This window comes from Pituophis catenifer, unplaced genomic scaffold, assembly GCF_029215685.1.
Source record: "Pituophis catenifer annectens isolate HBS135680 unplaced genomic scaffold, rPitCat1.0.hap2 SCAF_8, whole genome shotgun sequence".
Taxonomy (NCBI): Eukaryota; Metazoa; Chordata; class Lepidosauria; order Squamata; family Colubridae; genus Pituophis; species Pituophis catenifer.
The window spans coordinates 26169676-26186408 of NW_027256888.1; the positions used below are offsets into that span (position 1 = coordinate 26169676).

At 40.1% G+C, this 16733-nt stretch overlaps 1 long non-coding RNA gene across 1 annotated transcript in view; it reads left to right on the forward strand.

The window, feature by feature from the left end:
* The window catches only part of LOC139320652 (uncharacterized), a 54142-nt gene extending 39766 nt beyond the window's left edge, over positions 1–14376 (forward strand). The window contains exon 3 of the long non-coding RNA XR_011600715.1: positions 14349–14376. This is a non-coding gene — a long non-coding RNA (uncharacterized lncRNA). The remainder of the gene's footprint in view (positions 1–14348) is intronic.
* The last annotated feature ends 2357 nt before the right edge of the window (positions 14377–16733 follow it).

Here is a 16733-nt window from a genome sequence, read left to right on the forward strand (position 1 = left end):
CATTTTTATAGCAGCTTGGTTATCTTTGTAAATTACGATTGGATAATCTACCTTCAAGCCGACATCCATCATTAGTTGTTTATAATAAATCAGATCAGTACATACTAGTGACAAACATGAGAATTCCGCTTCCATAGTGGATAGACTAATATGTTTCTGCCGTATTGATTTCCATCCTATTAGACAGTTTCCTAACATTATCGCAATACCTGATGTAGACTTTTTGGTGGTCAAATCAGTAGCAAAACTAGCATCAGCATATGCGCTCAGTATTAGATCTCGGTTAGGTTCTAAATATAATGCATAATGCATTGTCATCTTTAAATATCTCAATATCCACTTTGCGGCCTGCCAATGCCGATCTGTTGGCTCTGCATTATATCTTGCTAATTGGTTTATGCTATATGAAATATCAGGTCTCAACCAATTGCTGATATATGATAGACTTCCTATTAGGGATTGATAGATCTCCTTACTTAATCCAGGATTTTGGATTTCTCCATGTTGAAAATCCTGTGCCATAGGCATTTTAGTTGGTTTACATAGCTCCATACTATAGCATTTCAACATCTGACTTATCTTGCTAGACTGAGACAATTTATATCCTCTAGCTGTTTGAACAATATCAAGGCCCAAATAATGTCTAATATGACCTAAATTCCTGATCTTAAATTTATCTTGCAACTTTTTAATAATCTCCATTGCTTCTTGATCAGTTTTGGTTACTATTGCTATATCGTCAGTAAATAATAGCAAAAATGATATTAAACCATTATTCTCTCTTTTAAAGAGACATTTGTCTGCTACACCTTCCTGAAATCCAATATTATTAAGCTCTTTAACTATACACTGGTTCCATTCAAACCCTGATTGTCTTAAACCATAAAGGCTTCTTTTTAATTTCCAACAATCAGTTTGATTATTTGTTTTAACTCCTAACGGCTTTTTCATATAAATGGTATGTCGTAATGGAGCATGCAAGTATGCTGTCTCCACATCTATATGGTTAATTATATACTCATTCTTTGCCGCCCACACTAGCATTGTTCTTAACGTGCTAGCTCTTAAACTCGGAGCAAACACCTCATCAAAATCTTTTTCAGTTTGAGCAAAACCTTGAGCTACAAGGCGAGCGTTATGGGTTACAGTCCCATCTATACCTTTCTTTAATTTATACACCCATCTACAACCAATTAATTTCTCTCCAGGTGGTATTTTAACATTTTCATAAACTCCTAATTCAGTTAATGAGTTGATTTCTTTACTCATTGCCTCCTTCCATGCATTCTGCTCCTTTTCAGGATACATCCTGATGTCCTCATAATTTGAAGGTTCTATGTTAACCTAACAAACCACAGTTGCTTTATACCTATCAGGTGGATGTCTTTCCCTATTAGATCTCCTAGGCAATACAGGACTCATTGAAGGTATCTCCTCCCCTAAACCTACATCCTCTTCTTCATCTGTAATAGAGGCTTCTACATTATCTATATCCTCATCAGGGGTATTGTTAAACATTTGATGCTCAATACTAACATTATTGTCATCCTGTCTGTAATCTGCATGCTCAAGTTTCTCCCATCCTTCGTGCTCCAGAAATTTTGCATTTGCACTAGTAGTTCCTGTTGCCCAAAATCTAAAGGACCGATGATATAAGTCATAGCCAACAAAAAACATTTTTCTGGCTCTCTATTGTTCCTCCTCCTCACATTAGATGGAATATGTACCCAAGCAGGGGCTCCAAATGTGTGCAAGTAACTAAGGTTTGGTTTCCTCTCATGCCATAATGTAAATGGTATTTCACCCGTAGATGAATGTACAACGTTATTTAGTACATGGTTAGCACACATAACAGCCTCACCCCATAAGGCAGTGGTTCTCAACCTTCCTAATGCTGCGACCCTTTAATACAGTTCCTCATGTTGTGGTGACCCCCAACCATAAAATTATTCCTAAAACCATTGAAAATATGTGTTTTCCGATGGTCTTAGGTGACCCCTGTGAAAGGGTCATTCGACCCCCAAAGGGGTCCCGACCCACAGGTTGAGAACCACTGCCATAAGGTTTCAGGCAAACCAAAATCTGCCAACATTGTTCTAGTCATGGCTTGTAATGTTTGACCCCTTCTCTCAACATAAGCATTGTGTTGTGGTCTATACAGTGCAGACCATTTATGCTGTATTCCTGCCTCTTGCAAAAATTTCTCTAACCTTTGGTTAGTGAATTCTGTGCCATTATCAGTTACTAAGCACATTACTTTAAACTTCTGTTTCCTTTCTACAAATCGCAGCCAGTTATTTATATGCTGGAATGTTTCACATTTCGTTTTCATTAGATAACAGAATCCGTATCTAGAGTAATGGTCTACTATGCTTAGGATATAGCAGGCTCCTCCTATACTGGGTTTTTGGGGTCCAATCAAATCTACAAACACTACTTCTAATAGCTTTTTGGTTTTAAAACCATTGATATGATTTTCTGGGGTTACCCTGCTTTTTTGCTGACTACAGGCGTTACAATGCAAATACTTACTTCATGATTGTAGTTTTATCCCTTCAGATAACTGAACTGTTTTCTTTAACATCCTGAAATTTATATGCCCTAGTCTCCGATGCAACAGATAAATACATTCATCATGTGGTTTATCATTCCTATAAACTGACTTAGCCACTAATGCTGGGTTCTCACGTAAAATGAATAAATCATTTTCTAATATTGCAGTAACAACATTGCCATCTTTCTCAATTAAACACTTATCATTTTTTTATTGAAAAAGTTTTAAAACAAACACATTTTCTCCACAACCCCCCCTCCCAACCCCCCCTCCCCCTCCCCGACTTCCCAGAGCAGAACACAAGGTATTTGTATTGACCTTTAACAATAAACTAAATTGCTTAACCAATCATTAAACTAACACCCCTAAAAAAAATTTCTTAACCCCCCATATATAAAATCCTATTTCTTAAACATAATACTTCTAATATCAGTTATATAACACTTATACAAATAAAAGAAATCATTCATAAGCTATTTGATATTTTTTGGTCTGATACTTATTTTGTATATAATCAATCCATCTTCTCCAGTCCTGTATATATCTTTCTTGTGTATGATCCTTCAAATATGCTGAAATTTTAGCCATTTCAGCTAAATTAGTTACTTTCAATATCCAGTCATCAATAGTAGGCAAAAAGTCCTTCTTCCAGTGTTGTGCTACCAACAATCTTGCTGCTGTTATCAAGTTCAAAATCAATTTAGTCTCTGCAACTGTACAGTCCGTAGTTATACCCAGTAAAAATAACTGTGGAGTAAATTTCAGTCTCTTTTTAAGAATATTCTGCATCACCCACCAAATCTTTATCCAAAATGCTTTGATTTTTCTACAAGTCCACCATATATGGTAATAAGTTGCATCATCAGTCACATCTCCAACATTTAGCTTGCACATTAGAATTCATACATGATAATTTTTTAGGATCTAAATGCCATCTATAAAACATTTTATAAAAATTTTCTCTTAAATTTTGTGCTTGTGTAAATTTCACATTTCTAACCCAAATCTTTTCCCAAGTCTCCATCATTACTGGCTCTTGAAAATTTTGTGCCCATTTAATCATACAGTCTTTAACCAATTCCGTCTCGGAATCTATTTCCAATAAGACATTATACAACCTTTTAATATGCATTTGTTTTTGATCTCTAATTTGTTTTACCAAATTCTCCTCATTTTGCACAAAGCCAGTTTTTTGATCTTCCTTCCATCTAGCTTGAAGTTGACCATACTGAAACCATGTATAAATTATACCTTCTTCTCTCAGTATATCTAAAGATTTAAAGTACATTACCCCCCTTTCCTTAATAAGAAGCTCTTTATAGGTAATCACCTCCTGTTTTTGTTCTATACTTATATTTTCTATTGCATGTCTAGGATTTGCCCATAAAGGTATCTTATAATTTAACTTATATTGATATTTTTTCCAAACCCTTAACAAAGCATTTCTTAATATATGAACCTTAAATACTTTATCAACTTTTTTGTCATATAACAAATAGGCGTGCCATCCATATAACAAGTCATAACCTTCTAAATTCAAAATTCTCCCCTCAGTTAAATTAAACCAATCACTAATTTGTGATAAAACCGCTGCTTCATAATATAATCTTAAATTAGGCATTTTAAGACCCCCTCTTTCACATGTATCTTGTATAATTTTCATTTTTATTCTGGGTTTTTTCCCAGCCCAAATAAAAGTATTAACACCTTTCTGCCATTCTCTCAGATTCTCATCTTTCTTAAGCACAGGTATCATTTGGAACAAAAATAAAAATCTAGGTAAAACATTCATTTTAATTGTTGCAATTCTTCCCAATAAAGACAACTGTAGTTTTTTCCAATTTTCCATATCCTTCTGTACCTTCTGCCAAAGTACCTCGTAATTGTTTTTGTATAATTTTGTATTTGAAGCTGCTATGTATACCCCTAGGTATTTAACCTTTTTAACTATTTCAAAATCTGTTAATCTTGCTAGTTTATCTCTTTCAAGTATAGTCATATTTTTAACTATCATCTTTGTCTTATGTGAATTAACTTTAAATCCTGATACTTTCCCGTATTGGTCAATTATATCCAATATGTATGGAGCCGATTCTATAGGTTGGGATAAAGTAATAACCAAGTCATCTGCAAATGCTCTTAATCTATAATCTTGTTGTCTAATTACAATACCCTTCAATTTTTCTGAATCACGTATCTTGTTCAATAGTACCTCCAAAGTCAAAATAAATAATAGTGGAGACAGAGGACACCCCTGCCTTGTTCCTTTCTCAATTTTAAAAGCCTCTGTTAAACCTCCATTAACTATAATTTGTGCTGTTTGCTGCTGGTATATCGCTGAAATTGATTGTGTAAAATATCCCCCAAAGTGCATTTTCTCCATTATTTTGAACAAAAATTGCCAGTTCAAACGATCAAATGCCTTCTCTGCATCCAAAAATATAAACGCTGCAGGGACTTGATTATTTTTTTCCAAATATTCCAGTAAGTTTACAATTTGTCTAACATTATATCTCATTTGTCACCCTTTTATAAACCCTGATTGATCATTGTGAATTATTTGTTGCATAACTGGCATTAATCTATTAGCTAATATTTTAGCAAAAATCTTATAATCAGTATTCAGAAGTGAAATTGTCCTGAAATTCTCAGGTTTAATGGAATTTTGGTCCATTAACAGCCTTTGGTGAGATAAAGGCTGTTTTCCAAGAAGGTGGTACTCCTCCTCCTACTTGTATTTTATTAAATAAAATTTTGAGTGGTTCTAACATTTCAGATTGTAAATGTTTATAATAAACAGCTGTTAGTCCATCTGTTCCCGGAGCCTTACCTATTTTTAATTGTTTAATTGCCCCAACAATTTCCTCGGAAGTTATTGGCTGATTCAATCTCTCTCTCATATTAAATTGCTCTCTTAAAATATTAATCATATCTTTTGCCTTTTTATCTCCCGGGTTAATTATAAGCAATTGTTCTTTCTTTTTAATTTCCTCCTCTATCTCCTTCCGTCTGTTTTGTTGTTTTAATCTATATTTATTATTCAAAAAAATTAATGTTCCTCTCATATATGCCTTACACGCATCCCATACCATCTCCATCGAAGTTCCTTTATTCATATTGTTAATAAAAAATTCTTTCATTTGTTTTTTAAGCTCACACAAGTTATCTTCATATCTAAATAAATTCTCATTTAGCCTCCAAGACCTCCTTTCCCCTCTTTCCTGCTCTAGTTCCACCCAAACCGGGCTGTGATCAGTTAAAGTTCTTGGACATATCTTCGTACTCTTCACCCTAGAAAAAAGATCATTTGTAGTTAATATAAAATCAATCCTAGAAAAAGATTGATGCCTATCTGAAAAAAAAGTAAAATCACTCTCCAATACGTTCCTTTCTCTCCAAATGTCTCTAAGCTCCATATCCTCCAAGATATCAAAAAAAGATTTAGGCAACTTGGCACGCATGGAAATCTTGGAGAGACTTTTTTTATCTTTCTGGGTATTTAATACCCCATTCCAATCACCCATTAAAAGTAAAGATCTATAATCCCATTGTAATATTTTGGTATGTAAAAGTTTGTAAAATTTATCTTGTTGTTGATTAGGTGCGTATACTCCAATTACAAGCAGCTTCCCATTCTGTGTTGTTAATTCAATTGCAATATATCTACCTTGAATGTCAGCCTCAATTAAATTGGCCACTAAGCCTCTTTTAACATATATAAATAGGCCATTTTTCTTTTCTGGTGCTGATGCCACAAAATGTGTACCTAATTTCAAATTTATCAAGTACTTTTGATCTGAGGATTTAATATGCGTTTCTTGCAAACAAATGACATCGTTCTGAAATTGCTTCAAATAGTGAAATATTTTCTTTCTTTTTTGTGGAGAATTTAAGCCGTTCACATTCCAAGATAAGAATTTATTTGCCATCTCTAGGCGTTCCAAGCTTTGAGAGCATCAGCTGAACCTCCTCCGCCATTTTAGACTTCGGCCTAGCTCCTCCCACTGCTTGTATTTTTTGGGCTTGTTGGGTTGAGTCTTGAGGCTGTTGTGCCAGATGTTGTTTGTAAGTAGCTCTTGTCAATCGTTGATCTTTTGGCAGCTATACCATCGTTAATGACTCAAGAGTTGGTGGTGGACCCCCACTCAATAGTGGATCTTCTTCCAACTTCCTCCAGTTAATGCTTGAGCATTAGTTTGTAGTTGCCCTCCATCTTTCTCTTGTTGTGTAATTTCCAATTGCTTACTAGCACCCCCTGGTGAGGGTGGCCTTCCAGCCTTTAAAACATTAGCATAAAAGTCTTTTGCCTTTCCAACTGTGTTTAGGCGATATCTTTGCCCAGCGTATGTCACTATTATCCCAAATGGGACATCCCATCTGTACTGGAGCTGCTGGTTTCTTAGTTCATTCACCAGAAAACCAAACTGCTTTCTGTCTCTTAACATTTTAGGAGGAAGCTCTTTCAGGACCACCAACTCTTGTCCCTCCACTTTAGTCTTATTTCTGTAAGAAGCTTGCAAAATGTCATTTCTAATTCTCCTTGTTGTAAAATAAATCACCACATCTCTTGGTAGCTGCTTTTATTTTGCCAGCCAGGAATTGACCCTGTAAATTTTGTCCATTTGAATTGCCACATCTTCTGGCCTTTCTGAGATCAACTCTGCTAAAGCATTGGAGCAAACATCTTTTAAATTTTCACCACTCTTTTCTTTCAAACCTCTCAGCCTCAGGGCAAATTCCATTGATCTGTATTGTAACATAACCATTTCATCATCCACTTTCTCTGTTTGTATCATAACCTCTCCTAGTTTAGTTGCAAGCTCCAAATTAGCATCATCAATTTCCCGTACTCTCTCCTCAATCTTTAACATGTGAGTAGCCAGTCCTGAAACTGCATAAACAATGTCATCTCTTATTTCATCATGTTTTTCCTCCACCACGCTTGTAAGTTTCTTTAACTCCTCTGAAAATTCTTTCATCATTTCTGTCTGATTATTCAGGGCACCCATTATAAATTCTTTAAGGTCTTGTGACTGTGTATCAGCCGGAAGTTGTTGTTTTGGAGTCACTACAGGGGAACCTCCTCCCCCTTTAGAAGTTGGTGGCTTTAGTTGTTTAGCAGCCATTTTATTTTAAAAAAAAGTTTTTTCCCTTTTACAGCCACAAAATCTTTTAAACAGTCTTATAAAGTATATTTCAAAAAATTTTCCAAAAAAAAACAATCCACTCTTCAAGCTATACTCAATCCTTAGCAATTTACTCTTCAGGCAGAGGGCTCTTAACAAGCAGTTTCCCTTTAACTTTCACTTTCCCTTCCGCCCATAACAAAGGCTTCCTCTCCAGCCTCCAGCTCAAGAGAGCTCCGTTTGCAACGATGTATTCACGGAGTTAAGTTATGTTTCTTTTAAAAAGCTTGCATTCTTGCTTCCGCTCTGTCTGCCTTGTTAGAAATCATTAAAACTCACTGTTTGCCGGCAGAATTGGACGCAGACGTCTTGCTCTGTTTAACAGAGGCACCAGCGATCCGGAGCAATGGGAGGAGTGAACTGGGGAGCTCTCACCCTCCGAGTCTCTGGAATTAATCCAGTGACTTTTGGGGAGCTCTACCCACCCCCTCCGACTCTCCTCTCCTTCTTTGCCCAAAGGAGAGTTTTTTCAAACCGCCGGACAGCTGTTTAGCGCTGTCAGGGCGGTTTTTACAGATCGGGTGGCTGGCGGTCTATGGAGACCGTCCTCGTCGTCCGCGGAGCCACCGGAAGTCCTCCAACACTTATCATTTTTAAATGTTACTGTAAACCCAACTTGCAATAACGATTTAACAGATAGCAAATTAAATTTTAACCCAGGAATGTATAACGTTGGCAACGGTTCATTACTAAATGGCCAATGTGCAACATCCTCTCCAGCTACCTTAACCTTCCAACCATTGGCTAATTTCACATGTTGGTTACTCTTCTTCAATTCCACAAAATTTTTTCTATTCCTAGTAATAGATTGAGAAGCACCACTATCAACCACCCACCAATCCTGGTTAACTTTAGTAGTAGAACTGGATATAGTTAAATTACAACCCTTCTTGGGTCTATTATTGTCCCCAACAGACGTTTTCTTATTCTTACAATACTTAGCTATATGCCCTTTAGTCCCACAAGCAAAACACGTTTTACAAAATAGGCAGTTGAATACATTTTTTCTTCTTTTGGTTGTTTTACTCTCAATTGATCCCTTTCTTGTCTTCTTCTGGATTCTTCCAATAACCTACCGGTTATGCCAGAGTTCATCTCTGATCAAAACCTCCAGTGAAAAAACATAGTCGTCATAACTATCATCCAAAGAAGAAACGATTATATAAACTTGTTGTGGTTCTGAGAAAACAAGTTCCTTTTCATGCAGCTCCTGGAAAATTCTGGTCATGGATTCCAAATGAGCCATCATATCTCCTCCTTTAAGAAGATGTTGTTTGAACAATTTCCATGTGAGATATATATGAGCACCCACACTGTCACGAACATATAGTCTCTTCAACTTGGTCCAACACCTAGCAGCAGATGCGTCGCCACTGTCAGCCTCAGCTTGCCTGCTTCAGCTGCCATAAGAAACGGGGAGGGATTAGTTATGGAGCAAAGGGGGGGAAGGGAGCAGGAGGTGGTTTTGTCTTTGTAGGAGGGGACTTCGTGAGAAACGAAACTGAATCTTCAAAAGGGGACGGCTGACCAACTGTCCGACATTCCTGATGAATGACGCTGCCAGACGTGTTGCCACCTGACCTTTGGAAGACCTTTGGATTGGCTGATGATTTATAAACACGAGGGGGGGGAAGAAGCTTAGTAGATGGATTTCGTGCGTTTTGCTCACTTCCAGCTTTAACTGGGTTGTTAATCATTTCATATTCAGTAAAAGTACCAAATTCTTCAAAATGCTTGAATTTGGGGTTTTCTTTCCTGGATATTGAAGGAAGCATACCTGACATTAAGCTGGAAGTCACAACCAGTCATCCCGGACAAAAACCGAGGGGACTGTAAATCCAAAATATGTCAGATCGGGGGAGTGATGGAGAAGAGAAGATGGGGGCAGCCAGTTCAACTGCCCTCCAGTCGGAAAAGGAGACTGCAGAATGGTTGGAAAAACTCCGTTTGGAGACGGAAGAGGCTAGATGGTCAAAGGGAGTGGGGAGACTGCCGGACTGGGGAGAGGAACCCCGGGGAGTGACAATTTCCAGACCCCGGAAAAAGGAGGCAGTGTGGATGCAAGAACAGAAGGAACGTCTCATGATAGACCAAGCCTTGCAACTTATCCGTGATGTAGAGGAAAGCAGAAGAAACCGTGAGTCTTTTGGGATTCCTGGGGAGAAGGAGAGAGAAAGCCCCGGGGGGGGGGGCAGGAGAAACAGCCTGTGGGGGAGAGGAAGAGTTTGAGGATGGAGCATCCCAGACTTCGGCAGCTCGAGGGAGAGATGCAGCCGGCCAGAGAACCCCAGCCTTGCAGGCCCCTCCCCGCAGATGTAAAAAGCCAAAAATCCCCCCCTTCCTGGGAAGTTTGATGGGAATCCTAAAGCCTTGGGATTTTTCCTGACCCAAGTGTGGAACCACATGCAGGACTGGGGGGAGGACTACGAAACAGAGGCGGCAAAAGTCAGAAGCGTCGCGAATGCCCTAGAGGGAGTAGCTGCTGAGTGGATGGTGGTTCTCCACAATAACAACTCCCCCTTGCTGAGAAATTACAACCAGTTCATGAGGGCCCTTAGAAGGCGTTTTGAAGACCATCTAGCTGAACGAAAGGCGAGACTCAGAATGAAGAGCATTCAGCAGGGCCGGAGGCCGGTGGCAGAGTATATCCAAGAGTTTCGTGAACTGGCACCCTATATGACAGGCTGGTCAGAAATGGCTCTTTTGGAGAGTTTCAAAGATGGATTGAATGAAGAGATATATCGAGACTGCAGGAGCATGGGGGTCCCCGATGATTTGGATAGATGGTACATTGTAGCTGAGGATGTGGAGATCGAGCTGAAACGGAGCGAACTCCAAGGAAGGCGGATGGGGGACCAGTCATCCTCTTTCTACCGTAAGGGGGCGCCCAAGATGACTGGCGGGAAGACCGAATCCAAACCCAAGTCAAAGCCCTTCACCTGTTTCAAATGTGGGAAGGAGGGTCACCGGGCGGCCGAATGTTTCTCCAAACCACCACCAAAAGCCACCGGGGCCAGCCAAAAGAAAGGTGATAAAATACCCGCCAAAACCCGCGGCACCACCCTGAAAGGAGAAATCGTTGAGTTCACTCCCCGGAACCAGGGTGAGTTGGGAACTCCAACCAACAATGACGACAGCGAGATGGACTCCGACTCTGACACCGACGAACGGGTGAGTCACACGGAAGAACCCTTACTCATCGCCGTAGAAGTAAGGGTGCCCTCCACAGGAACTCACACGCAATTATTAGCCCTGTTGGACTCGGGGTGCACTAGGTGCATAATTAGCCCCAAAGTAGTGGAGGAAATGGGACTGAGACTGAAAACTTTAAAAAGACCCATTGCATTTTGTCAATTAGACGGGTCGATTGCAGGAGGGGGCCCAGTTAGTTTTATGACTGAACCCCTTGAACTGCAGTTGGGGAATCATGTAGAGAAGTTCAGCTTTATTGTAGCACCTGGCATGGAAAGGCCCCTCATTCTAGGACTGCCCTGGCTTCGTAAATGGAATCCACGAGTAAATTGGAAAACGGGGGTCCTGCGCATCCGTACGGCAGAACCAACTCCGGAAAAGGAAGGCCCCTCCCTAAGGGACGACATAAGACCAGAAAGGGCGGCAGTAGCCATTAACTATATTGAGGGAGAAGAGAACATTCCAAAGGAATATTGGGACCTCAAGGAAGTGTTTAGTGAAAAAGCATCGGATGCTCTGCCTCCCCACAGGGCCACTGACTGCACCATTGAAATACTCTCAGGGGTGAAGCTTCCCAAACCAAAAATATACCCCATGACACCTCGAGAATTGGGGGAATTGCGAAATTTTATTGACAAAAACTTAGAATGGGGATTCATCGAACGAGCCAAACCCAAGGTGGCAGCGCCAGTAATGTTCCGCAAAAAGAAAGATGGATCCTTCAGATTAGTAGTTGATTATAGAAACATGAACGCCATTTGCGTGGAAAATGTCTATCCCCTCCCACTTATGAAGGACATGTTGGCCCATTTAGGGAAAGGAAAATTTTTTACCAAACTTGATTTAAGAGAGGCATACTACTGAGTGAGAATAAAAGAGGGAGATGAATGGAAGACAGCATTTAATTGCCCACTGGGATGTTTCCAGTTTAGAGTACTCCCTTTTGGACTACAGGGGGCCCCGGCTGTATTCATGCAGTTGATCAACGAAGTGTTGCATGAGCACCTATATAAGGGGGTGTTGGTCTATTTGGATGATATTCTAATTTATTCTGACAACATGGCCGACCATGTAAGATTGGTTCGAGCGGTCTTGAATAAACTCAGAGCAGCTGAACTCTATGCCAAACTTTCTAAATGTGAATTCCATCAAGACAAAATCGACTATCTTGGATATCGTATATCGCATGAGGGAATAGAGATGGACCCGGAAAAGGTCCGGGCAGTAATGGAATGGGCCGCACCACGCACCCGTAAACAGTTACAGAGTTTCTTAGGGTTTGCTAATTTTTATAGACAATTTATCCCCTCTTTCGCGAAAATCGCACTGCCAATTACAAACTTGCTAAAAACCAAAGGGGAAGTAAAACCCAAACCCTCGAAACCACTAGAATGGACTATGGACTGTCAGGCCACTTTCGAAAAACTGAAACGATTGTTTGCAGCTGAACCTGTGCTCAAACACCCCGACATAGAACAACCTTTTGTAGTACAAGCTGATGCTAGCGACGTCGCCGTAGGAGCAATACTCTTGCAAAAGAATGAGAATGGAATATTACAACCCTGTGCTTACACATCCCGTAAACTATCCAAGACAGAAAGGAGATGGGCCATATGGGAGAAAGAAGCGTTTGCAGTTAGATGGGCGCTGTTAACATGGAGACAATTTTTAGAAGGGGCGAAACACCCTTTCGAGGTGTGGACTGACCATAAGAATCTAGAAGCATTAAAAACACCACACAAACTATCACCCAAACAGGCACGCTGGGCCCAACATTTTAAGCGATTCAATTTCATTTTACGTTACCTTCCTGGGGGAAAAAATTTCATGGCGGACGCACTTTCCAGATTGCCACAGTACAACAGCATAAAGAAGGAAGTGGTTCAACCAATGATCCCCTTAACGCAATTGGCAACACCTGTCACTACCAGAGCGCAGAGTAAAACCGATCCAGAACTCTCGGGGGATTTACTCGAAAAGTTACGAGAAGCGCTAAAAACTGACGAGTGGTTTAAAATCCACTCGAATGAATGCACATTTCGCGACGGACTAGCTTGGGTTGGATCGAAATTGTATGTTCCGACCACATTAAGGCCAACCATATTGAAATATGCTCATGATGCCAAGGCCGCAGGACACTTTGCATTTGTCAAGACTTTACATCTTGTTAAGAGACAGTTTTGGTGGCCTGCACTTAAAAAGGACATAGAGGCATATGTGGCTAGCTGTCCAGTATGTGCCTCGGCTAAAAGACCTCCAGGAAAATCCCCTGGATTACTGCAAAGTGTGGCTAGACCGAACGCCCCATGGAAGGAAATATCTATGGATTTTATTGTGGACTTACCAGACAGTGAGGGCTGCACTGTCATTTGGGTAGTAACTGATTTGTTTTCCAAACAAGTACATTTCATACCTTGCTCAAAGATCCCTTCAGCAAAAACCCTCGCAAAATTGTTTATTCGGCAGATTTACCGACTACATGGATCTCCGAAAAGAATAATTTCTGACAGGGGTGTGCAATTTACTTCCAGTTTCTGGAGAGAGTTTTTGAAATTGATAGGCTTCGCACAGGGGTTGAGTTCCAGTCACCACCCTCAGACAAATGGGGCTTGTGAAAGAACCAATGGGATGCTCGAACAATACCTTAGGTGTTATGTAAATTACCAACAAGACAATTGGGTAGACTTGTTGCCATTTGCAGAAGTGGCATATAACAATTCTGTACACAGTAGCACCGGATTCACCCCTTTTAAGGTCGCATCGGGCCAGGATTTTGTACCCATTCCCGAGTTACCTCAAGATGATCCCCAAAATCCCTCCTTGATGGATTGGATTGAACAACTAAAGAGCACCTGGGCAGTGACTCAGAAGGCATTAGATGAGGCACACCGAGCTCATAAGGCGCAAGTCGATAAGAAAAGGTACCCAGCTCACATTTATAAAGTGGGGGACAAAGTCTATTTGTCTACCAAATACTTACAAACCACCCAGAAGTCCAAAAAGCTGGGGCCTAAGTATGTAGGACCATTCCGTGTGATTAGACTGATTAATCTAGTAACAGTTGAATTGGAATTGCCAAAAACCTTGAGACGAATACATCCTGTATTTCATGTTAGTTTATTGAAACCTGAACACTCATCTCCCCTAAGGGCTGATCAAAGCACCCCTCCAATTCCCATTCTCATAGAGGGGGAGCAACATTTTGAGTTTAAGGAAATCTTGGACTCTAGAAAACACCATGGTAAAGTCCAATATCTGATTGCCTGGAAACATTTTCCTCTATCTCAGGCTGAATGGGTAAATAAACGGGATGTCCGAGCTCCCAAGAAAGTACAACAATTCTATGCCAAATACCCAGATAAACCATAATTATTGTATATATTCTGTTTCTCTCTCTTTTCTTTCCTTTTATTTAGGACTAACGTCTCTTCTGCAAGGGGGGCCGAATGTCAGCCTCAGCTTGCCTGCTTCAGCTGCCATAAGAAATGGGGAGGGATTAGTTATGGAGCAAAGGGGGGGAAGGGAGCAGGAGGTGGTTTTGTCTTTGTAGGAGGGGACTTCGTGAGAAACGAAACTGAATCTTCAAAAGGGGACGGCTGACCAACTGTCCGACATTCCTGATGAATGACGCTGCCAGACGTGTTGCCACCTGACCTTTGGAAGACCTTTGGATTGGCTGATGATTTATAAACACGAGGGGGGGAAGAAGCTTAGTAGATGGATTTCGCGCGTTTTGCTCACTTCCAGCTTTAACTGGGTTGTTAATCATTTCATATTCAGTAAAAGTACCAAATTCTTCAAAATGCTTGAGTTTGGGGTTTTCTTTCCTGGATATTGAAGGAAGCATACCTGACAGCCACGAATATGGACAAGCTGCTGGTCATTCAGTGTCAGTCCAATTATGCAAAGAGCTCGTTCATTGTCTCTGTTAAACTTGGCCAATTTCTTCGCATCTTCATCATCATCAGGATCCCATGCTGTTACATCCGGTGGATTATTTACTACATCCCACAGTCCTTCTCTACGCAAAAGTTGATTACATTTGGTAGACCAGGATACATAGTTTGTTCCATCCAACCGGGTTATCATGGAAATATTCGATAACTGTTCTTGTGCCATCTTCACCTGGATTATATATCACAAACACAGTTTTCTGTATTATTCACATTAACTCTCAGTTCACTATATAGCTCTGTTTAGCTCTGAGCAATCCTAGTTAGTTCTGGTTGGCTCTGGGCCCATAACCAATGTTAAGGATATTGTTGTGTTAACCAATCAGCAGAATGTAGAGCACAGGGAAACGGTGCTGAGAGCGATGAATAAAATACATACAATCTGGTTTATCAAAGTTTTTACTTTGTAGTGAGAAACAAGCTCATAATCTTTAATCAATCCAAATCTTAGCCATTCAAATCAATCCAGTGATACAAAATCTTCTAACCATACAAAACAGCAGTAGGTAATAATAGCAGCACATACACGCTGGTAACAGGTCATGATGGTAGTATATCCACCCACGATGATAGCATCTCCACACACGATGGTAGCATATCATCAATGACTACATTTCAGCTCTCTTCTTAAATACAGTTACAACAGAGCTTATCCGATCAGGATACAATGACTCAGCAGTACTTCTTAAAGTCATAGAATACATATTCATGTTAAAGTCATAGAACATATATTGCCTGGACAACCTGTTAGACATACACCATATCCTAACACCTTCCAACCTTGTTATTCTTATTATATTCTATATACAAGTTACAATAATTTACTCCATCTTCTGGTATTATTTCGTAGATTTGTGTATGTACAAATGAACATATTCATTCATGTCCCAAACCAATACACATCTAACATCATACAAAGATTCCTTATATATTTACCCACTAATGTATCAAACAATTATCAGCATACTTTCTATTCATATAAAGAGCCACTACATTTCCCAAACTTTATTCATTGTCACCTCTTGTATCCTTTCAATCAAAATTGCCCAGATATCTTTCCAGGGGCCTTTAAGACATATTAAGCAATCCCCCGGTAATTTTGGATTAAGATTTGTTATCTTTTCCTTTGCATAGTGAAACAATAACAACAATCAGTAGACACAAATGCAATTTTCACACATCCAGAATCTTGATTTTGTGGAATCTCCTTCTATTTATTATTATTATGATTTATAAAGCAATTTAGGAAGACATCTGCCTGAGTCACATTCAAATGTTATCTCACTGTTTGTTTAAAAATGTTTCAGACTCTTTTGCCTAGATTTCTGCATATTTCTGCAAAGGCTATCCTGTTTATTCTCTACATTTCTCCATTCCACAAAAAGCATGCATGACAAAATTCTTGGACACCACAAATGATTATTTACTCTAGATCAGGGGTGTCAAACTCAAGGCCCCAGACCCAGTCTGCGGGGTGCTTAGATCTGGCCCACGGGACCGCCCTGCAAACAGCAAAAGACCAGCTTGCACTGCCTCTGCCAGTGAAAACTCAGCTCAGGAAGGCTGAGTGCAGCCCTTCTGGGTTCCATTTTCAATCATGACGGCCTCCTGAAGCCCTCTACCAGCACAAATGGAGCTCAGGAGGGCCACACGTGGCTGCCTGGGCCCTGTTTTCAGCTGCAACGGCCTCCTGCCTGCTCTATTTTCACTGGCAGAGAGCTAGCAAAACAAACTAAAAGCAAAACAAAACAAAAGGAGAAATGCTTCTCCTTTTGCATTTGAGCATCCAAGAAGGGACAGGAAAGGGAAAAGGGAAAGGGGAAAGGCAGAGAAAAAGAAGGAAAGAGA